At 39.0% G+C, this 24,192-nt stretch overlaps 1 protein-coding gene across 6 annotated transcripts in view; it reads right to left on the bottom strand.

The window, feature by feature from the left end:
* The window catches only part of SOX5 (SRY-box transcription factor 5), a 639,441-nt gene that overhangs the window by 470,025 nt on the left and 145,224 nt on the right, over positions 1-24,192 (bottom strand). For all 6 annotated transcript variants that reach the window (XM_061353703.1, XM_061353706.1, XM_061353704.1 and 3 more), the window contains exon 2: positions 12,509-12,595. The gene's annotated coding sequence lies outside the window, so the exon portion shown is untranslated. The remainder of the gene's footprint in view (positions 1-12,508; positions 12,596-24,192) is intronic.

Raw genomic sequence — 24,192 nt, 5'->3', positions numbered from 1 at the left:
TCTTTGCTGTGCTGATGACCTCCTTTCCCCAGGTCCACATATTCACAGACTCTGCTTCTTACTCCCCAAAAAAGCATTCCAATTTCCTCACTCTAACTATTTGCTACCTCAGTAAGGCAGAGACAACAAATCAGTAACTTACTCATTCCTGAAAGGTTCAATGCCTGTCCACAGTAGGGGAAGTCTCAAGCCAGTAACAGGTTCCCATCACCACAGGGAAGAACCATGCTCCCACTGCTGTGACAAGCTCCATCAGACCTATTTGTATGCATGCTCCAAACTAACAAAAGCAATTCTGTTGTCCTCTGCTTCTGTCAGGCACTTCTTCAGTTTTATTTCTCTTCCACAGTTCAGTACTGTTCTTTTCCTTTCATGCTCTCTGTATTTCTGACCTGAACTTTAGGAGGAAAACCCAACTCATCTAGACTAAAAAGGAACAGTTCAGTGTAGGTCTAGCTTAGCTAGCAGGGCCCTCACCTAACTCTGTGGCTCAAGTGCAGCCTGAGCTATAGCTCAGCTGGATAATGTTGCAGCAACAGCATTATCGTCTGCTTAAAACAGAAATAATGATTAGGAAAATGGGCTAAACAAGTCCCAGCTAAGCTCACCCTAACCGTTACTCCCACCCTGAAGAGAAAGGCAGCATCAGAGACATATGAGGCAGTGGGTTCACAGCCTGGGAAAGAACTCCATGAGTTAGTTAAACCTGGCTAATTCTATCCCTCAAGAAAGTTACTATTGGATAAACAAAATTTAGCCTTTCAGAGTCTTGTAACTTGGGAGATGAGGTTTCCACTGAGACAATGGGGAGAACATTTTTAATAAAAGCAAAACAGCTTATTTTTTCTCTCAGCTTGGGGACAGCTGAGCCATTTTGGCTGATTTTTTTTTTCAATTTATTTTTTTAAATGTCTGAGGCAAACACCCAAAATGGAATATATCAACCAAAGCTGAAATCATTTGGCAAAGATATAAACAGCTGAAAAGAGGGTTTTAAGATGGAAAGCATCAAGGTATCTTCAACACAGACATACCTTTCCATATCTTCCACTGCCTACTTCTCCACATTCCTGCAATGGTCAGGAGCAGTGGGCTCCCTGTCAACCCCTGTGCTCCTGCATAGCTCAGGTTTCATCCCAAAAGCTCCTCTGCTATGCAATGCCACTGAAACTCATCACTAGGTAAGTCAAAGAGAGATATCTACAGATTTATAGAAGCTAGCAAAAACTTCGTACCTATGACAATAAATAAAATCACATCTCTACATACTCTAACATACTGTGATACAGGTAAAATTAATGAGATGATATGCTACCAATATCCATGCTAGGAGGAAGAGCTTGACAATACAGTGGGTATTTCCAGATGCAGGTTCTTAAATAGCCATAAATACGTCAAAAGTTTTAAGAATACCTCCTAACAGGACATTTCCAAAGGTACATAAAATGCTGTGGAGAATAAGCCAACATTCGTCTGCTAAAGAGGAGTCCCACGGAGGAAGACCAGTTCTTGGGTTTGGGGATTTTCCCTTGAACCACCTCTGACACTGTTGAAAAGGGGCTGCTGATCTCAACAGTCACTGGATACGAGTCAGTGTATCAAAGCCCTCAGCACAAACCATCCAGCAAAAGCAGCCAAACACAAACCCCAAGGATAGAATTCAGCCTCCTGGATCCCACCATTATTTGCAATACATATATGTACCTATTACAGGTAGAATATGCTTCATTTTTATAGGTAATTGTTTGCCTTGAGCAAGCATAGCTTACAATCACTGGAGGAAAAGATTTGCTTTGGTGAATTAAAATCATGGAGTTATTTCACTAGAAACTCAAGGAAGAACAAAGCTAAAAAGATTAACAAATATTTCATCTTTTTTCTCTTTTTAACTCAGTGACATGAAAGCTCATGACCCTTATAAATATCAAATGAGATTTCACAAGTTTGCATGGTTGAGTTTTGAACAGAGGAATATTTTGGGGTGCAAGCAATAGTAAACCCTGTGTTAAGGAAAAAGGAATTAAAAAGTTGACCACAACCTGAGGCCTTGGCTCCAGCCAGGTGCCTGTTGTTATGAAAGCAAGGTGCTCCACACAATCTAATCATAGCATTAAACCTTGTTACAAGCCCTTTTACAGCTCCAGTATCTGGGTTACATGGAAACACGCTAGAGAGCCTCCTTGTACTATGAAATAAATGTCATTCTGACTGGCATCCTCTCTTCCAGTGAGTAATTTCCCTCTGCTGATAAATCAATACAGCAAAAACAAATGAGAGTGCACAATGGGCACATTGAGGATTACATTTTTATTCATTTCAGAGCCCCTGCAGCAGAGTTTTCTTAAACGCAATAGCAGAAAATGAGCTCTTGAGCTGGGGTGGGGTAGAGGGCACGCACCTTAGAGAGGACGAGAGAGTGAAAAAGGCTAGAAAGGAAAAGAAAGAAGGAAAAAGGTGGAGGAAGAGAAATAACTTCAGCATTTAGAATACAATTCTAGATTTGCAAGCCTCTGAAGTTCAGGGTGGTTTTCTGTTCAGTGAACATTTGATTTGGCTCATTTCTAAGTTTTTACTATTTGTTACAGCAACAATAATTTGCCTTTTCCCGCATTCCCTCCGCTTTAAATTTTAATCTTAATTATTCCACATTATGTTTTAAGGAGCTCTTCTTACCCCTTCCATCACAGCAACTGTACTAATGCAAACACGACACCACCAGTACTGCCCACACCTATGCTGTCTCATACCAAAATGGTTATGTCAAAAGGCATAGATTTCCTATAGAGGAGGTGTAACTATAGGAAAATGCACCAAAACATCTAGACCTCAGGGTTTCAGCTCAAGGAACTGATCCAGCATCCAATGGTCTCAGGAGAGATATTTTCAGCGACCAAGCCTGGCCACCTTTAATTATACCTCTGAAACTTAAGGCTTCAGTCTTTTATAGCTATGAAGCAGAATTGAAAAGAGCTAAACTGCTTTTTCCCTCAGGCCACTCAGCCACAGAAGGTGTAGCCATGGATTCACTGAGGAGCAAACCCAGGGAGAGGAGCCTAAGGCACTGAGAAACTTCTCGGCCAAACCAGATCAAAATTGAAACTGGAGGGCACATCAGGACACCAATGATACTGGTGAAACTCTGGAGCTTTGGGTGTTCACCTGCTGCCAGTGAAAGGCCAGACAGATAGCTCCAGAGACTGGAGACCACAGCACATCTACAAGGGATCTGGAACGAAGACAGCCAAGGAGGAGTTTGGCAAGGTGCCTCAAGCTACAGCGTAACTCCGACTTGAACACGATCCATGCCAAGGGCAGGAAATCCAGAGAGCATGTAGTCCTTGTCTCTGAAGAGGGATTACCAGCAAAAACCAGCAAGGCTTTCGTTTCTCCACTAGTAACTGGACCAAGGTAACAAAACATTGCACAGTTACTACCATGTGACCACTGGTTTGTGGCCACTTTCGATAGTGCCATGGTCTAGGTTTGAACCAGCAACATCAAGGTGAGAGGCTATTGCATCTCATTACTAGTTCCCTATGCCTCATTAAATTTGCATTTATTTGGTTCTCACTGTTCGTGGTTCCTACAACAACCAGCAAGAAATTACACAGAAATGTGCCTTTTTTTCTTCCTTTTCACACTCTCCCCCTTCCCCACCTTTTTTTTTTTTTTTTTTTTTTTTTAAACCAAAAGGCCGTAACACAACAGCAACATAATGCAAAGTGAAATCCTTTTACAACCCTGGGAAGGCCAAGATGTGTGCCCAATAAATGTAAGCAGACATGATACCCTTTATAATCACAGCAAGATGAAGATGTGAACTGAATAAATGCTTTATAAACATCATAGATTCTATTAGATGCAAAAGATTGAAGCGTTAGGCACCTTTTAGCTCAACTTTCATTTAATTTACTGCTTGCTGTACTGTAGTCTAAAGGGAGTGAAAAAATCCTCTCTCTAATTTTTTTTTCCTTTTCATGAGCTGACCAAGGAGATGAAATCTGGGTACTTTAATTACCATTCAGAGCCAAAGGCCTGGCCTTTGATATGGAAATCCCACTTCAACTCCAGCTTGCTGCTGCCTTTCCCTGTCCCCTTCTTCTTCCAATCTCCCAACATGAATTTTAAGTAGTCTTGTCAACACCTGACCGTGAAAGCTAATAGAAGCCTGTGCTGTTAAGTTGGTGCTGTTGGTAATTTTAATTTATTTTTTTTTTATTTTATTTATTTTTTTTTTTAGGAGGGAGAGACCAGAGCAGTCAGTTAGAAATTCAACAGACCTAAGTGACTAGATCTCAGTGCCTTCTCATCCCTTATCTACACACAGCGTGGCCAGCTACATGCAGCAGCTCACATTAAAGGGTAAAAGAAAGAAGAAGCAGGTGGGGGGGGGAGGAACGGATGAAAGCTGTCATGTACAGTTACCCTGTTATTGTCATCTGCCTGCTGCATGACTCCCAGCTTTGCTATAATTATTAATTGCACTTGTCAACTGTCATTAATTCCTCTTTAGCATCCCTGTCTTGGAGTAATTAGACAGAACAGCCTCACTGCACTCATTGTTTTGAGAGGCCCCTGAAAGAGCCCAACAGGCTCTGTGAAGAGACAACCATCATTAATACAATAGAGCACCTCAGCGTTAACCCTTTCAAAGGTATGGAAATCAGAAGCTGTTGGCTCTTCCGACTTGCAACTTCCAGTTGCTGGACCCCTGTTTCCCTTCTCCTTACAAGGGCTCCCATCTGATGACTCAGGAACAGCTGAAGACTTCAGGTGCTTCAGCCTGAGATGCTGCAAGGAGTAATTTTCCAAGGGTGGGGGCTCAGCACTCCCCAGCTGTCAATCAAGACATTATCTTGTGCCCGACTCTTAAAAGGAAGGCACAAAACACCAGACTGTTTATGAAATTATCATCTTCACATTTTATCTCTTTCATCTAAGTTTACAGAGGTTCACCGAAAAGCAGCTGTGGAATGCCAGTATTCCTTGATGTTCATTTTCCCTCTCTTACCTGAGGAAAAAGATGCAGAGCTATTGTTCTGACTGTGGCTGCCAGGAATCCAGTGCAGATCCCAAACCCCAGATTCGCTACCACTGCTCCCATGCTAGCTGCAACCCAGTATGCTTCCTGTGACTACATTATGCACTACAGCTGTCCTGAAAGTCTCAAATCCCAAACACAGTAATCCCCACCACTGTTACAGAGGTATAAGCAACAACCAGTCTCCCTTACACTTGGCATTTGCTTGGTAGCTGCACAGATGACACATGGCAGGGAGTGGACTCTGTTTACTCTCCCAGATTTGCAATGCTAGAAAGCATAAAAGATCATGCATGTGGAGAAGGTCCAGTAAGAAGGTGCAATTATGAGTATCAGCAACAGATAAAGCAACCAAATGAAATGATACTGTATTTGTATCACAATCTTGAGAGCAAAGTCTCACTTTCTATCAGAAACATCAAGTTGCTGCTGGGGAAATAGAGGGGGAGAAGAGAGTGTTCACTCATTAAACTTTATTTTACTCTGGTGCCTGACTATATAATGGTGGTTTAAAAAAATGAGAAGGAAATAGAGCAACCTATTGCTGCAACAGGGAAAATATCTCTGCAGTTCTACTCTTAGTTTACTGCTTAGGGTTACCAAACCCTTTGGTTTACCACTGCAGCTAATCCACTCTCGTCATCTTTTTAATTATAATGCTGGAATTCAAAGCTAGGAGGTAGCCAGACTTCATTTTACTGCTGCTTGGGGACACTCCAAGGAGCTTCTGGGCAGCTTGACAGACCTTCCTGGTGGCTTGGTAAGACCATACTGCACAATTACATCCTCAGTCCCACAGCTGAGAGTAGAGAGAGCACAGATACTTTTTTTCTCCTCTCAAATCCCAGGAAGGACACGTATTCACGCTTTGCAAGCAGTTTTGCCAAACCTGTTCACATCAAATAACATCTTCAGCAACAGTATTCCTTAATCAATTTGTTTTAAATAAAACTATATATTCCTGGCTTAAAATCAAACACTAGAATACTAAAAATGAAAAGGAACTTTCTTCAGTCTGCTAGCTTAACTGCAACATGAGAACTTTGTGGAATGACTATTTTTCCCCATTAAATTTTGTCTATCTTTTCAATGCTTACCCAACTGAGATCAGAGCCAGAAATTAATGAAGTAAATATACTCTAAAACAGGGTTTCAAAGTCATAAAATGTTAAAGAACTTTATTCAGAGCTTCACCTTCTTTGGATCTGGCTTAGTAGCTTGTGACTTACTGAAATAACAGAGCACATTGTATAAAGCCATGTGGAATGTATTTATAGTACATATAGAACCAGAAAAATCTTTCATAAGCATATGCATCAGATTTTTGGCACCATGCATCCTGCACCAGAAATAAGAATTTGGCCATAGATCTGATCAGCAAACACTTATCCGCCTTTCTCTATTGTGGCTATAGTCAACCAATGCAAAAATTAGAGTGATTTTCTTTTTTTTCAAAACAGGGCTCAATTCAGCTGCATGTTAAGTACCATCACTGACGAAATTCCTTCTGTATTTTTTAAAGACGGATTTCAGTGGCCTACAAAACTGTCTGTCTTTTATAACACCTCAGTTAACAGCCAAATCTTCTTGTTACCTTATTACTGAGAAGGTCTGCTAAACCACCTTTAAATTGCACACAAGGCCAAACTTATCTAAAGGTCAAATTTAATACACCATACGCCTATTACTACAGATTTCTGAATGGCTGGTGATACTAATTCCTCAGGTAAATAAAACAAATAATTCTATTTCACATTTCTAATGCCAGATCCTTATTTCACCTTCTTACATGAGTATGCTCCTGGGACAGATGTAAACCAATTCTGATTGCTAGCAATGAAAGCACCCTAGGATAAAGCTGGCTGAACTCACTGATGATTTCAGGTCTTTGCAGTGATCTGCTGAGACATTTCTGGCATTCGGCCAGAAGCTACAGCATTAGTTCCTGTTATTTCAAGAAGGTGAAAAACAATAGGTGGTTAACAGTGTGAATTCAGATGCTTTCTGTAGTGAACTTCTGCCACCAGTATTTTGATGCATGGTTGGGAAGTTTTACCAATTGAAAAGAGCAGGTCTGCAAAGAGCTCTTTATCAAAAGGATTTAGCTGCAAATCCATGCATTCCTCTAAACTTTAATGTCTGACCCCTGTGCAGTGGATATTCCCTAGTCATTCTGAGCCCGTGTTTTCTCCTCCCTCCCTTGACAGATAGCATTAGTTAAAAAAGCAATTAACAAGAGTACATACAATATGTACACGACCTTAAAAACACACCAGTATCATTACAGACAAATTCTCTGTTCCACAGTCTCTTCAATGAAGAGTGTTCAAGTGATGATTAACCAACAAGCTAAGTGTCCAGCTGCAATCTCAGCCCATTTTGAATGTTTTTTACCCAAGGCAAACTAAAGCAGAAGATTAAAAATACCCCTCCCAAAAGGATTAAATACCCAGTTAAATGACCATCTTTAAGGTCATTACAGCAATAAGTAATATCTATATATACACATATCTATTATACATATAAAGGGAAAAAAATAACCCTCAGACAATCTTCCAGGGGATTACTTCAACACTTTTGACTTCAGAGAGACTGAAACTGATTCTCTTAAGCAACCAGCTTTAACCTAAATCAGAACTCACACCTCCACTAATCAGAAAGAAGCTTTTTCAAAAACTTATACTTTCTAATAGTTATATGGGCCTTAATCCTCTTGGAAACAGTTTTAGATCATTATTCTGGGAGTTATTAGGTTGGAAAACAGCTTCTAGGCAAATGATGCTATTCACAAACCTTTTACACCAGAAATAATGGTTGGATTATTTCTGCCTCAAAAGTAGTCTTGAGGTCTGATTTCTGATTTTCTTTGTGTTTGATGTTCCTGAAAAAAAGACACATCTACTTGCTGTTAAATAATAAAATAATGATAATATAATATTAATGACAACAATAATAATAGCAACAATAATAAAATTTGAATACATAAAAGTAATTTTAAGAATTATAATGGCAGTAATGAGAGCAAGTTTGGCTTTTAAGTGGAAGTGAAAAAATAATATTTTATCTCATGGCTTCCAATGCTCTTCTATGTTTCCAATGCTTTAGTGTTTCCCCAAAACACAAGTTTCAAAGGGCTTTTACGGATCTTAATTTTTTTCTTATGTTTTCTAAAGTGTTACTCCTTTTTCTCATCCACTGGCATTTCACAGCAATAGAAAAAAAAAAAGAATAGTATATTGAAGTCTGCTTCTTTGGCAGCAATTGACAGAAAGGTGACTACACATCCCTGAGTCTGGGAGTACGTAATTTCCAGGACCTTTGAGAGTACTTGCTGTTTCCCCCAAAACTTATGCTTTGCCTTCATCTGCCAATGCTCTGTAGAGCAGGCTGACCAGGCAACTGAGCTCAAAGAGCCATCATTAGCTTATCACGATATTTGGAAATACAGAATTATCTCAAAACTATCTTTTTTTTTTTTTTTCTAACTTGAACACAGGAAGTAGATGGGTAATAAGGAGTCCAGTACTTCCTCCACCTCAGACAGTTTTCCTTTTTCTCTTGAAAATAAAAAAAAAAAAATCATTTAACATGAATTTTCAGTAAGAACACATATTTTAAAACTTCATTAATGACAGAAGCCAGCCTTTTCCTCATATTACATTTTTCTCAATGCTTGCACATACAACAACAGAAAGACAACCAGTCATGAAGATACATCAAGTTGATTTTGCAATCCTGCTACTAGTTCCTACTGCTATGCAGGTCTAGATCTCTGACACATGCATCTAATGGAAACTATGGAATTGGTGCAAGCCCAGAACAGCCCCAGGAACTGGGAGCCTGCAGCATTCTGAGCACTTCCACAAGCCCCTCCACATCTCCTGTTTTTTAGCATTAGTGGGGTATAACCAGACACGTTGAGAGTCCAGCCCAAAAGCTCTAAGTCCTAAAGGCTCTCATGAAAGTTTGCCACTCTTCCATTTCCTAGTGAGTGTAAAATACACACACACACAAAAAAAACAACAAACCCAAACCCAACCTAACACATAACCAAAACCTCACCAATTCCATAAAAAATAATCTGTGCTACACTATGAACTTAGTTTCCTTCAAGCAGATCAAATACTGACATTTCAATAGCAACTTTTGCCCAAGTAATGACTTCAGCATTTACCCCATCACTTTTACTTACAGCTGTATATTCATGTCAAGTACCCACAATCTTCTTTTTCTCAAAAAAAAAAAAAAAAAATTAAAAAATTCAAAACCTGCTTTCTGCAAACTGGTTATTAGTATTTTTTCATCCATTAGTTCTTACCCTGATGATGGCAGTTCTATTCTATGTGGAACAAGGGGATCATAGTGGGAGAGCATCACAAAAACAGAGGCACAATAAGAGCGGCAGCATCTCTGACTAAATGTTTCACTGAGGAAGTGATATCACAGAATACGGTGGGCCAAAGCATTCTGTGATATCACTTTCTAAAGTATATTAAAAACTTATTAATTTGCCTAGATGACAAATCCATCATCATTGCTCAGGAAAAATCCAAAAACCTGTAGGAAAGGCCTTCTGAGGTTATCGAAAGCCAAAGAGACATAACATAATTAAAAAGAAGAAAAGAAAAAGAATTGTTTCATTTGTTGTTCTTAGTTATATTAGGAATAAAAACAGAACTAATGTAATAATGTATCCCAGCAGTTCAAATCTTCTAATTTATGTAGAATGGATTATTACTTAGACAATCTGACCCTGGGCAAAACTTCCTCAGTTGAGAAGATTTACAATCTAATTATGCAGGAAGTTCTGCTGAGACAGTTTGGGTGCAATGGGCTTCTATTACATTAGCTTAGCTAAAATTGCTGCTTCTTCACTTGCTTGGTGTTCCAAGTACTCATATGAAAACAGAAAATCTTTCATTCATATCCTTTATTTCCCTTTAGTTTTTCTCACCATTACTGTATGCAGAAGCACTCGTTCTCAACCACAAATGGTAGCAAGGGGCTGAGGCTGTTAATGGCAAACTACAAATAGCTGCTCAGGCTTTTGCTTTGGACCCTGTTTAGTGAACTGACTTTAAAAAAGGACCATCAAAGTGCTCTTCGTAATTTTTACAATGATAGTTGCTGGGTTATTACTCCCCTTCCCTATTGCAAATGCCCCTGTAGAAAGCCTGAAGCTGAAATCTGTTTCTGTACTCTTTCTTTTTCATCCTGCACACACAAAACTAGTTTATTTTTGTAGGGTGGCTGAACGATGCTTTGCTGCTGCCTCAAACACCTGAATATTTTTAGCAATTTATTTCATTAGATCAAAAAAAGATCCCTCAACATATACAAAAATAGTGAGAGTTTTACAAGCTTGTAGAGAAAAAGACAGGAAACTTCAGACTAACATAACCCAAAGTCTCATTTTTTTATCCTAGATATATTACCGTGCATTGACATAGTTGAATATACAGACTTTCCTATATTAACATAGATGGAGAAATTGGTGCCTTTTATTCTTTACAGTAAGTGTTTTGATTTCAAAAGGCCAAAGGATCATGTCACGGCCTTCAGTCTCGATAATTACCATGTGTAGTAATGCACATTTTTATCTACAGGTGGCAGACCTTTTAAAATCATCTTCAATCAAATTTATTAGACATTTTTGTTGATACTACCACCCACATTAAAAAGTAAGAAACTGCAGCATAAAGTTCTAATTAATGCCATCCAATTTTGAAGACAGATTTGTCAACAAAGTGGCTGAATTCTCAAAGGCTAGTGACCCCTCTCAGAATGAAAGCCTTAAAAAATAATAATAATGTTAATAAAAAGAAATCAGTTGCCCAGTACATGGTAAGCTTTTAATATTTAAAAATTATTCATTGACTCACCAAAGGATTTCTTTTTTTCCTCTAAAGTAGAAGTTTTGCTTCCTTGATCATTAAGCACTGGCTAGTGAATTAGGGATTTCTACTTTGATAAGATTACTTAGAAGAGGGAAAAAATGCAAGAATTCCACCATTGACTTTTGGTAGTTAGAAAGAAAAAAGTAAATTATAAAATTTGTTTGTATCTGAATCAACCATTTTAAAATACCACGACTTAGACTGTCATCTCTTTTGTGTACCTAAGGCTTCACTATGCAGCAGAAAAACACTGATTTACACCAGAGTATTACCAGTCAGTCATATAATCCTGCATTCAAACTCAACTGGAAATTTTGTCCCAGTAAGAACAGTGGACTAGCCTTCTGCAGTGGAATAGCCTTCTGCATGTGGACAGAATCATGCCTAAATAGAGAAGGCTGTCCCAGGGTTTTATCTAAGCCCAGAAAGACAACCGTATCCTGGGCTGCATCAAAAGGAGCTTGACTAGCAGGTCGAAGGAGGTGATTCTGCCCCTCTACTCTCCTGAGACCTCATTTAGAGTACTGTGTGCAGTTCTGGTGTCCTCAATATAAGAAGGACATGGAACTGTTGGAGCAAGTCCAGAGGAGGGCCACAAGGATGATCAGGGGACTGGAGCACCTCTCGTATGAAGATAGGCTGAGACAGTTGGGGCTGTTCAGTCTGAAGAAGGCTGAGTGGAGATCTCATAGCAGCCTTCCAGTATCTGAAGAGGGCCTACAAGGATGCTGGGGAGGGACTCTTTGCTAGGCACTGTAGTGATAGAACAAGGAGTAACGGGTTAAAACTTAAACAGGGGAAGTTTAGATTGGATATAAGGAAGAAGTTCTTTACTGTAAGGGTGGTGAAGCACTGGAATGGGGTGCCCAGGGAAGTTGTGAATGCTCCATCCTTGATGGTGTTCAAGGCCAGGCTGGGCAGAGCCTTGGGTGGCATGGTTTAGTGGGAGGTGTTCCTACCCATGACCGGGGGTTGAAACTAGATGATCTTAAGGTTCTTTCCAACCCTAACTATTCTACGATTCTATGATCTAAGAGTTGCTCCAAAGTCCTCAGTAATACTGGGTCTGGCTCTCTACTGGCTTCCACACCTTTTCCTCATTTCCACCCATGAAAATTGGACATGTGTTATCTATAACTGTGGCTGCACTTCTAATCCTGATGTGGCAGCAACTGCCACTTCTCTTGGACAAATTTTTTATCTTGTCAGTACATTTTAAAGAAAAAAACACACCCTTAAAAATCTTTTGATCTTTACTGGGGTTTTTTAATAAATTGAAATATAACTGTGAAGCAGCTTCAATGAGTTAACAGAGATAAATTTAAAACATTTACGCTGGAAATATACACACTGGAGAATATTCTTATTTACTTGCCTACATACCCAATCCTCCCCCTCCTACCTAGTCTTAAAGAGTGGGTGAGAAAAAATGTGTACACTAATGTCTTTTGTGGTAACCCAGTAACCTTCTCCTTTTTCTCCACAAGCTCTTCCTTCATACCACACTATTCCGTGTTGCTAGCCCTCCAGAGTAATTGCTGTATGACTTTATATGGTTTTATTTTCCTACCCAATGCAGAAAAGTTGGGGTTATTTTCAATCTTCGGAAGCTTGTAAACAGGATCAAACAGGAACCCAGTCATCAGCAAGAGGAAGGCTAGAAAAATAAAAGCAAATGCATATCAACAACTTGATTTTATAAAGAAAATACATTCAAAACATGAAACAAAAGCCTGGGCTCTGCTAGACATCCCCCTCCCCGTTCCTTTTTGTTTAGTTCATGAACTCCCTTTTGCAGAACAGAGGCTGGTGTAAATTAATGTGTGACCCAAAATATATCACATGGAAAAGCCGCCACAGAAATATGTAATAGCAGAAAAAAAAAAAGGGTAAAATAGACATTATTAGAACTAAAGTGGCACCTCTTACCACGATAAATCAATACAAAGATTGAACTAGGAAGAAGATGTGACTATATATTCTTGTTTCTTCTGAGTGTTTAAACAGCTAACCTACAATCACCAATTCTGTTTTTATAGCAGCAGCCTAACTTGCATGATTAGCCTGTTTAGCACGGTTAATGGTGCAAGCACAGTACCATGAGCAAGAAGTCCCCTGCATCTGCCTCTACTCTCAGCAGTCACCCTGTGAGTAGAAGGGTTACTCACACATTTACTCCGTGACTTCAACCCCTTCCTTGAGGTTCTCCGAGCTGCGCCTGAGCTTCCTGCACAGGTGAGAGTGGCAGGTATGACAAAGCACAGAACTTCAATGACTAGCATTAGACAGCATGACTTTCCAAACTTCACCTTGTCCTCCACAGTTCAGAAGTGCACATCACACCACCCTGGGCACCTCTCAGTTGTGGCTGCTGCTGTTTTACCCCCAAGCCTTCAGCAGAGAGGGGGAAAGTGTTCTGTGGCACACGGTATACATGCAAGGGATGCATAAGGTAGGAGCCGGGACCCCTTTGCAGAGACCCGTGACACTGTTGCATGGAAGAGAGCAATTGGGCAGTTGGACCCAGGTGGCCCTGCCATAGGCTTTGTGCCTCTGTTTATCTGGTTGCAAAACTGGGAAAATAAGTGTTATGTAACTCAAGTACATATTAAGGCAGTGATTTGAGACCAAAAATCTCTAGTACTAATGTTATTTAGCTGAATCACACGAACACTGTTGCATAAACCTATCTGAGACTATACTTGTGACATGACATGCCGAATTCTCACAAGCCATCTCTCAGCACCATCTCAGGTGTGAAATAACTGCTGTCGTTCCAGTCAGGTTTTGCACCCCTAACCTGTGTTGCAACCTATTAATATCAATCTAGTCTAACCAAACCAAATAATTTGCAGTATGAAACACACATTAACAAAAATCAGTAAGAATTTATTTTATTTTAAAACTACAAAACATACAGTCAACCAAATTATGAAATCAGTAACATCAATATATAAACCCGGACACTTTCTCTACTGGTTTAGCTTGATAGAATTTGCCAGCCTTACAGTTCTGAGAGCATTCTGTGAAAAGCAGCAGCATGTAAGACTACAACCAACTGCAGACTGGTGCATGAGGTTTCAGAAGACAGCCATCCCTGTTCATACTGAGCTCTGCATGCAGGCAAACTGTGTGAAGATAAACCTCAACTTCCTCTATCATATTTGAGCAATAGATGGGCAAACAGAAATGTGTTTTGATGTTTTGTATAGAAATTTCCTCAAACATGAATTGAAAGATGAATATTTCTATAGGCTTTTCCAAATAAATCCACATTGAAGGGGAAAAAAGTCATCAAAGTTTCCTTTTACAAAAAAAGTCAAGATCTGCAGGTCCTATCAGACTACCTGATTACCAGCATCTCAAAGAACCAGAAAATATTAATTGCTTAACTCTTGTTACTTGGTTATCTTATTAAACATTCATCAACTAACTAGCGTAATGTAAAATTTGTCCTTCATCTTCCTTGCCTAACCAACACATCATTAATATAACAGACACACACAAGGAGCTGAGGAAGGAACCAGCCCCAATCAATTCACATCCATAAACCTAGACATTTTTAGATTCTAGATTTCTGAAGAAGCTTTGTTTTTTATTTCCCTCAGCTATGGTCTTGAGCAGTATGGAAGAAGCAGCAGAAAAAAAAGAATAAATAAAGGACTTGTTGCTATGTGAAGAAACCTAGATCCTACTTGCAATTAAATTCACTTTCATCTTAACTATGTTTTCCACAGGATGCACCTAAGAAAAGTTATACTTTTAGTTCTTTCTTTTATTTTCTATTTCCAAAACATGTCCTACAATGTTTTTGTTTCTACAGCAACAGGGTCTGAGGACCTTAATTTGGGAAGACTACGAGGGCAGCATTCCAGAAACAGCAAAGACCTCTGTGTACAGGAGCTAAATGAATGGAAAAGCAGAAAACAGGAGACTGAAGAAACCCTTTCCAAAAACTATCCCAGGGTGAGAGAAAATTTTAGGTATGAAGAAGTCTGAAAGTGTAGCACATTCTTATGAAGACTTTTACCACACTGTTATAGAGAGTAATACATCATATTCTGTATAATATAATGTGCTAAGTTTTAAGTATTGTATTATATTTTACTATAATGATTTTTTTTAGCTTTCCCTGTATTTTAATAGTGGCAAAAGCAGATCAACAACCTCCAAGACAGAAGTCCTGCCTGTGACCATAACCTCACCTCGAAGAGGCTTCCACTGACGCAATCTGCAAGTTCCTTTGTCCTATTCAACCCTTTGCCTCTTTGTTGAGGCCATCAGGAAGATGGCAGTTAGAGACAAATTTTGTAGTGGCTTTCCTGTGATGATGTTAGCTTGTGATAGGTTTTTTAGAAAGCAAAGAGAGCAAAGCCATAAAATTACTCTGATCAGCCCTTCCACAGCACAGAATAACAACAGGACATTCTGAAGGCACAAGGGAAAAGAGTGGGCAGATGACAGCCTCCATCTTCTGAATGTGGGCAGCCCCAAAGTGGTGGTGGGTGGAATTTCATCTCACCTGACTAGGCTGGACATGCACATAAGGCAATCTCATAATCTAACATAACCTTTGCAAAGTAAAATAAGGCTATTGCAAACATCTGCAGGATCTTTCTCAGGGATGAAAAAAGTAAAACATAATAATAATTAAAAAAAAAAAATCAAATGCCCTGCCCTCCACCCAGTGTGCATAGAAACTGCAACCATATATGGTCACTGTGACGCATGTCTCTCCACATTTCATCTCTGGTTAAAGCTGCTTCCAGTTATACACAGTGCAGTGCACTATAGTGAACAGGATGAGAGTAACACAGGAACATGATGTTTTCTGCATTTACTTTCATTTTCACAAGAACTTTCTGAGGTTTACAGCTGCTAGTTTTTAACTCTTCAAGTCTTAAGTGTGCCCATTAAGGTTGAGGTGAATTAGTGGAGCAACTAAAAGAAACTGTGTTGCTACATCTGCAGATGAGGTCTTCAGCGTCTTGGGGTATAATCTGGCAGATTTTTATCCATTTTGAAAAAAAAAAAAGGTACGTGTATAAGAAAAAAGCATGACTGTTTTTGAAAACCTGCTCTCTTCAGAGAAGACTCTACCTCCTAATTTCAAACTATGAGCTCTCATTTCACAAGCCAAAATCTGATGCATGTATGGGCCTTTCAGAACATAGTTTTTGACTGCATAAACTAGGAAGAATCAGTAGCTGGCTCTGGTTGTTTTTCCCCAGTCAAAACTAGTCTGAAGAGAACAGGTTTGAGGTTTTTTTGCTGGTTTTTGTTTTTAAAGTCTCTTTTCTGCTAAAAAAATACCAGCCGGCTTGTGCACGATTACCTCCTCAATATCTACCTGCTCACATGGCTGAGCAATAAAAAAAGAAGTCCAGAGGAGTGATGGGCTTTGTTTTTTTCTTATTTCCCTCTTTATCCTTTTTTTTTTTTTTTTTTCTAATCTATTTGCCAACCAGAGTCATTTATCCCCTATTAGATAAAGTATAATAGACTATACCGAAAGGGTCACTGGCCTTCCATTTAATGATATTGCCGGCACCAATCTACATTTTCCTGACAGTGTCCCTCAACACAGAATAAATGGCTGATCTCTTCACAATAACAGCTGATTTCTCTTTATTAAGCTAAAAAGGTCACCATTTTCTACGGCTGGGCCGCCCTGCACTATTGATAATTTTATGCATAAACAAATGGCAAATTTGTGCCACATAAATATGCATTAGCAATTACTTTTTCCTCGGGCAACGCTCGCCGCATGCAAATGTGTCCCTCACAGGGCCTGGTGGCTTTTGTTTTAGCTCTTGAACAGCTAAACAAAAGAGCACAATAAACAGTTTAAAAATTGCCAATCAATCGGAAATGCAAATGCAAAGGTAAATGGCAAGAAACTTGCCCAAACAAATAAGACTAAACCAAAAAAACAAACACAAAAATCATACATGGAAATATATATATTGAAAGGACTGTCTGTTTCCTCCCCCAACTTGTATCTTCAACTTTGAGTTTTATTTCTTTTCAGTAAAGAGAGATAGCTAAGGTGCTCTTCTTTCAGCCGCAGTGGAGCTGGTACTAGCATGGTCCCTATATGGGAGCACCGAGAATGTACTTTAAGCATGAACCACACCTACATCCGAAGAAAGGAGCCAAAAGGATGTCTGAGGAAACTCACAGTGGTTTAGATTTCTGTGATCACACATTTCCATTGAAGAATTTTAAAGAAAAGTTACATGTGAAAAAATCACTGGAAAAAGCTTAAACATCTTCTGTAAGCATTGACAGGATTTCATTACTGGAAGTGCCCAGAAAATACCAACTTATTTGCGCCTACATGGAGATGTCTGTAGCAACAGCCTAACGAATGTTGTCACTTCAGAAAGTTGAACTACATATAATTTCCTTCACCCGGGGGACAGAAAGCTTGATTTTCCCTTGTCTTACCCTTGGACTATTGATTTCCGACAGCAAGCCATAGTTGCATATAAGATGCAGGATAAGGGAAAAATCAGGCCCAGACACAAAACTGGTATGAATAGAGAAACCAAAACTGACAATTTCAGGAGAACCGATGATTGCTTTGAATTTTCACCTTCAACAGAGAAGCTTCAGTGCTGTAGAGAACCAAACATGACACCGTGATTAGTATCATTCGTAGGCAGGCTATTAGACATTAGAATCCAAAAGAATCCAGTTCAGTAATGCAGTAGCAACACATTGTGCACAAACATATGCAAAGGCCAGCTGTTTGACCCATCCAAGCAACCAGCCTTCTTTTCACGTAACTTTCTGTGGCAGTAACTGTTTTCATGCCCTCACTTTCAGTGGGAAGGCATGAAATATAGCCAGCAGAATAAGCTGCACCTTATTGTGCAAATATGTATGAAAAAGCCAAACTTAAAACATGCGGCTTTATCTTTCCGTCAAACATAAATAAATAAATATATTATTTAAACAGAAATTGAACAGAGTAATCATGTACTTCAAGCATTTCTCAGATGGGGGACATAATACAGAAGGTAACCCACATACACACTTCTATGATGTCAGTGTCCAAGGTTTTTATTTTTAACAAATGGGAATGTTCCTGTCAATGCAAACATTCAGCTGCAATCCTACGTTTTTCCCACCCAATCAGCTGTCATGGAATGAAAATTTCACAGAATTAATTTCCATGAATTATACTAAAAATCAACAAGCTGATTTTTTTTTTTTTTTTTTACTAATTAATTCAGTTAATTCCTTGCCTTTCAATTTCCATGGGTTTGCCTTGGATGGCTTTGTAAGTCCACTGTATTTTAAGACTTTTGATTCCAACAGAAACCGATACAAGTGTTAACAACTATAGAGCCAGCGGTACCTGGTTTGAATCATTCTCACCCTCAGAGCACTCTACACATGAAGCTGTATAGTATATTGTCATACACAAGACAACAATACACAAGATTGTCATACACAAGACAGGATCTGCCCTCACAAAGCAAAGTCCTTATTTTAGCCTTTTAACCAAAAGCAGTCCCACACCAGCAACACATTTCAGTCACAAATCCACAACTTTAAATTTCTCTAAATGACATAATATGATCAATCAACATAATAAATGTGAGATACATAGAACTCTCCCCTTGACAACAACCTTTCTCTGCTTTGCCTTCTCCATTATCATACACAAAGCCGGATATTGATAGCACCTCCTGCTTCAGGTAAGTCAAGCTGGGTGTTGTACACTCAACAACTGTAAACCAGTAAGACAGAGTACCCTCAGATAAGACATGTTGTCTTCTGCCATTGGCATTGGAGCTGCTAAGCAGCTGCTACTCAACCATGCCCATGCAGTCAAGGGGTATCCACCTGATAGCATATACACTTCAAACCTCAAAGAGTTTCAAAATGACGTATCACAGAAATTTGCATACCATTTTGTTAAGTTAAATGTGATTGAAAGACCAATGATTATACACAAAGTTCTCCTAAGGCTGACCACAGAGTAAAAAAAAGGCATGAGCAGGTATGATAAAGCAAGATCAAATAAATTGTTTAAATGTCACTGCAAAGGTAGCTCTCACAAATGTCTCTGTGGCCAGTCTACTGCCATTAACATAGTTAGAAAGTCTGTAATAGGAAGAAAATTATTACTCCGTAAAAGATTCCTGCAAAGAGACACTACTGCAGAACTGAAATGAAAAGATGTAGCTCAATCTGTTAATGCCCATCCCACATGTGTGAATGTGATGAACAGTGGAAAATGAAATGACTGTTAAGTTTCTGTTAACAGAAGCGTATTTTAAATTGTATACGTGGATTGGTACCATGTCTTAACAAAATTTGATAGGGTTATTCATGTTAATCCCCCAAACTAGCATTACCACTATCAAAACAAAACCTCCAAAGAAGATAACAAGGGTTGGTCATTTTCTACAACAGAGAATGGAGTTGTTTTTATGAGAAGTTTGCCACTCGTGAGGATGAAATAGGAATAGAGAAGAAATTATTTTGTCAAATTCAAACCCTCTTTCTTTCTCCCAATGAGCTCAGCTTCTACTCTTCTTTTCTAACCCCAATTTTCAATGAAAGTTATTGTCACTAATGATTCAAATACTTTTTTTTCTTTAAAAAAGAGAAATGAGCACTCTCACAACTGCAATCTTCATAGAAACATGCTTTTAGTGTCCAAGATTTAATTTTTCTTTTTGCTTTGTTTACAGATTTCCTGGAAAGCTTTAAGACTAAAACTTTTAAATAAAAGTATCCTATTTCTTACACATTCCCAAATGTAAGAGTGAGTTTATCATTGATAATGTCTAAATACTTGATGTATATATTTTTCTATGCTGTGTAGTTAAAAAAAGATAGCTACATGACAATACAGTTCTCGACCCATCTGTATGATAGGCTTTTACAATGATTTAGTCATATGCCAATTCCTTCCTTGACACCATAAATAAAATGTTATTAGATCATTACACACATGCATAGAAACGTATACATGCACTAATCTATGAAGACACTCAAACTAATTTCAGGCATTAGAGATTAATCCTGTCCTCCCCCCAGACTAAGTATTAACACTTCAAGCTGTGTTCTTCTAATACAGCTACACCCCTCCTCTTTGATTCTCCATTCTTCTCCCTTCACTTGATTGCTTTCATTTGTTTTGAATTGGGCAACATCAAAAACTGTCAGCAAGAACTTAGCATGAATTAGTATCAGAAAATTAGTATTTTTCTTAATTAAAGAAAATACGATGTTTTTGTTCTCCCCATCTCCTCCTTCCTTTCCCCTGCCCAACCCAACAATAACCAAAACGTGTCTCTGCAATCAATCCAGCATCTGAAAAGCAAGCTGAATTTCTTCTCTTTCCTGCATTTTCACTACCAGTAATAACTCCATGATTAAGACTCAGCTGACAGTACACATGCCGCAGAAGCTGACAAAAATCCAGCTCACTCCTCCGATAGCTGACTTGGTCCTGGCGTATGGGGGGAATTGGGGGAAGACTTCCATCAGTCACATAAACATGACCGAAGACATTCACAGTAAGGCAACGGTCCCTGCTCAAACCTACAAAAGGACTCGTCCTGGGCAACTACAGACTCTCAGCAGATAACAGATTTAAGTATTCCACTTGAAACAGTAAGAAAAAATTCTGAAGGTTTCCATATGAACCCAGTAGAATTGACCAAATGTATCCATCTGTTCGCTTTCATATAAGCAATATGTATGCTGCCAGTATTGGACCTCTTCTAGGGCAGGGCCCTGGGACTTAAATTACATCTGCCACTTCCCCGGTTTACAGCAGCCTCATCAGCAAAGCATGAATTTTTTTAAAGCCTCAAAATAGCATCCTGAGGAAACACACAAGAAAATAACTGCTTCTACATTTCCTCCCTTTTCTACCTGATGACTTTGCCTCAGTACCTAATATTAATATCAAATGTGATGTTCTGAGCTGAGAAACATGGAAGCACTTCAAGAAAGCCTTTTAGTGTCTCATTTCCATCTCCTTAGCTCTGAAGGGACTATTTCATAAGCAAATTTGAACACCTTCAAGCAACTCACGATGAGAGTATCCAGAATCAAATTAGTTACCTCGCCTCTATTAAAACTGGCAAAGCAGCAAATCCTTATCCCTCCTCACAGTATATAATCACTAATACAACAGGGTGAGTAGAACCTCAAATACTGCTGCACCTTGCATACCACAAACTTGAATTATAATAGTTTAATGCAGAAGTTTTTTGAAAATTGATACTGCTGATGACGTTACTTACTTCATGGCTGCATCTGAAAAAATTGTCGCAGCTGAAATTCTGCTTCCTTGAATGCAAAGCAGAATTCTTTACTTTGGCAACTGTGGCCCATGCAACCAGTCAGCACAAGAAGCAAACTCATAGTAAAAGGAAAAATTAAATTTTGAGTAATGCACTAAATCTCTGTAATAGTCCTCTTCAGAGGGCATAATTTTCACCAACCAACACCATATATCCTCTGTTACACACTTTGCATTTCTCCCCAGATATCTACTGTAAGTACTGGCAGGAAGCACACCACTACTAGTCAAAACTTCACCACCAGAAATGCCATATTCTTAATTGTGGTTGGCCTAATATAACATATACATATGAGAAAATAAAAACCAGTGAGTATAAAAATTGAAAAACTGAACTGTTGTGGCTAAATGCATTACCATTTGTGACCTAAGACACACATCTTTTCTTTGGTCACCCTGGCTGTCAACTGACATAGCTTAAACCATTCTTGGATGATCTTGAAATGTGCCTGAGGGAATGGGACTGTTGTGACTTGCCCTTTGCTACCAACCACCTGAATGTCATCTAAGTCAGGGGATGAAGGAGCTCTCAGCACATATGCAGGAGAGACCTAATGAAAATCGGTATAACATACTGAATGGCCTGGCACATGGGGCATGCTCCATCCTACAAAGCTCCTGTGTGCCAGACCTATTGTGCAAACCTGCTTCACCCTAAAGGCTTTTCATAAGCTTCTCCTCCAGCAGCTCTTCTGAGCCATCAGAAAACTCCCAGATGTCACAAAGAAAGCACTACAAAGACTGTGAAACCTCATGGTCCTCTGCTTCCAAACTGTAAAGACTGGTGAAGCAATCTGATTCAATGTAAAGAGCTAAAGCACAGAAAAGCAGCACTGATTAAAAGGAAAAAAAAATAAAAAAGACCAAGAAGCACAAGTAAAAATGAGAAAGACAAAAATAAACTAGAATGCCCCACAGAATACATCAGCAGTAGCAGAGGACACTACCCCAAGAACCTGGAGTAACTGCAGGACTTCTGACTGACTCAACCCATCTGTTGCAGTTCTCAACTACTTCGCAGAAACACCTCTTAATCGTGCATCACTAATAGCCTATTACCAGCAATTACTCCACCAGCTCAGGTGGCAGTGCTCTCTACTGAGTATCTGTAAATGACAGCTCTCTGATGACCTAAGTGAGAGGGAAAAGGCATTGGTGCTCTACAGGATAATCTTATTTTTCAGCTTTACATTATAAAACTCCAGTTAAAACAGGCTGAATAAAAGTGAGCATCCAACAAAATACTATACTTAAGTATAGTATTTAGTAATTAAGATTGTAAAATCATTCCCAATTTAGCCACTGAATCCATGAGCTAAGATTCAGTGTTTGTGCATATGCATTGCGATACTCTCTAATTACATGATCACATTCCAATTTTTTTTATTTTTTTTTCTAGAAGGATATCACCCAAGAAGAGCCAGCTCTGGGAATGAACATGAGTTGCATACTTAAAGACAAAGTTGCCTGCTGGACCATTAACTCTTTCATTTTAGGTACTGCAACATGAGATTTGAAGGCGTCAGATTTGCAAGCCAAAAGAACAGTTTTGCAGGAATCCAAAGTCTTTACAGGAAGCCCTTAGTTGTACATGCCCCACTTTCCGACCTGGTACACCTGAACATATACTTGTGGATGCCATATTTTGCAGTTAACTGATGCTATATTTAAAAGATGCAAGCAGCTATAATAAAGTGAATACAACACTTTGAAAAGTCAGATCAGACTTCAGAGGGGTACCTCTGAAGACTTGTAGGGAGAAGTCTAGCCAAACAAAACTCTGCATTTCCCTCTACTAACTGAACAGAGGCCTTCAGAGAGAAGCCTTTCTGCTTAAGCTTCTCTTCAGTTACCATAATGGAAAAACTAAATAAAAGGCTAACTGTATCTACCTGTGATCAACCGCTCCACTGAAAGCCCAGTCCCTCTACTAGCCTACTCCCAAGCCGGCTTGGTGCCTGACTTGCCATGTGGTTATTATCTCCTGCATTCACAGTAGCTTCACTTCAGAAGGGTAGAAAGTGTTTTTCGTCAGAGTTCTCCTAAGCCAGGTGGCAAGGCCATTTCTATGGGATATGTGGGTTCAAACACTTTCAGGTGATCCAGAAACTTCCCAGACAAATAAATATACAGAATTAAGTGACTTAAATAACCTGGATTGCCTTCAACATTTAAGTTGACTGTTAACTACATAAGTAGGATTTTGGTGAATTGGACTGTTTTGTTCCCCTTCATAAACTTTTTCTCTTATCTGTAAAATGGATAAGATCCCAACAAGATGGATGTTGTAAGAATCAATTAACATCTTTACAATACAGATATAGCAGTAATGAACATCACAGAGAAGTCCATAGGAAGCTTTTGATTTTCACATGTATTTATTGTATCAGTAATATTATGGACCTGCGGTATTTAAAGAAGGGTTTGAAAGTGTGCAGAACATGCCTGCCACAGGGCCACACAAACAATAAGGATTAAAAAAAATATTGAATATCTTCTCATTCTGTCATCACCATCATTTCAGTGGTCTGATATGTGATCATATAATTAAAGATAGTATCATAATGTGCATATGCACAAAGGGGCTGAATTAAGGTTGTGCAGACAAATCTAATTCTGGCATTTCGTGTGCTTTGAGTGCCTGACTTCACAATCTTTGCGTTCATTTAACAAACAGTTTCTGTGTGTAATGCCATACGTTATATACACGTGTTGGTAACATCTTCCATATTGCTGCAAATTCTGATTCTGTAAGGTATGTTTACACACATATGAACACATATACTGAAAAAGCAGAATAATATGCAGCCATATTCTGGCCATCGCCCTTTTCTCCTTTGGTAGCATATTCTTACCATTATATTTATCACCATCAAGAATAAACTTTTCAGGGGTACCAGCAGTTAAAATATTTGTTT

Source organism: Neopsephotus bourkii, unplaced genomic scaffold (assembly GCF_033783945.1).
Source record: "Neopsephotus bourkii isolate Nb327-2 ecotype Australia unplaced genomic scaffold, CSIRO-AGI_Nbou_v1 NB_690, whole genome shotgun sequence".
Classification (NCBI taxonomy): domain Eukaryota; kingdom Metazoa; phylum Chordata; class Aves; order Psittaciformes; family Psittacidae; genus Neopsephotus; species Neopsephotus bourkii.
Note: the sequence above shows the minus strand (reverse complement) of the source record. Positions and strands in the feature narration are given on the sequence as shown.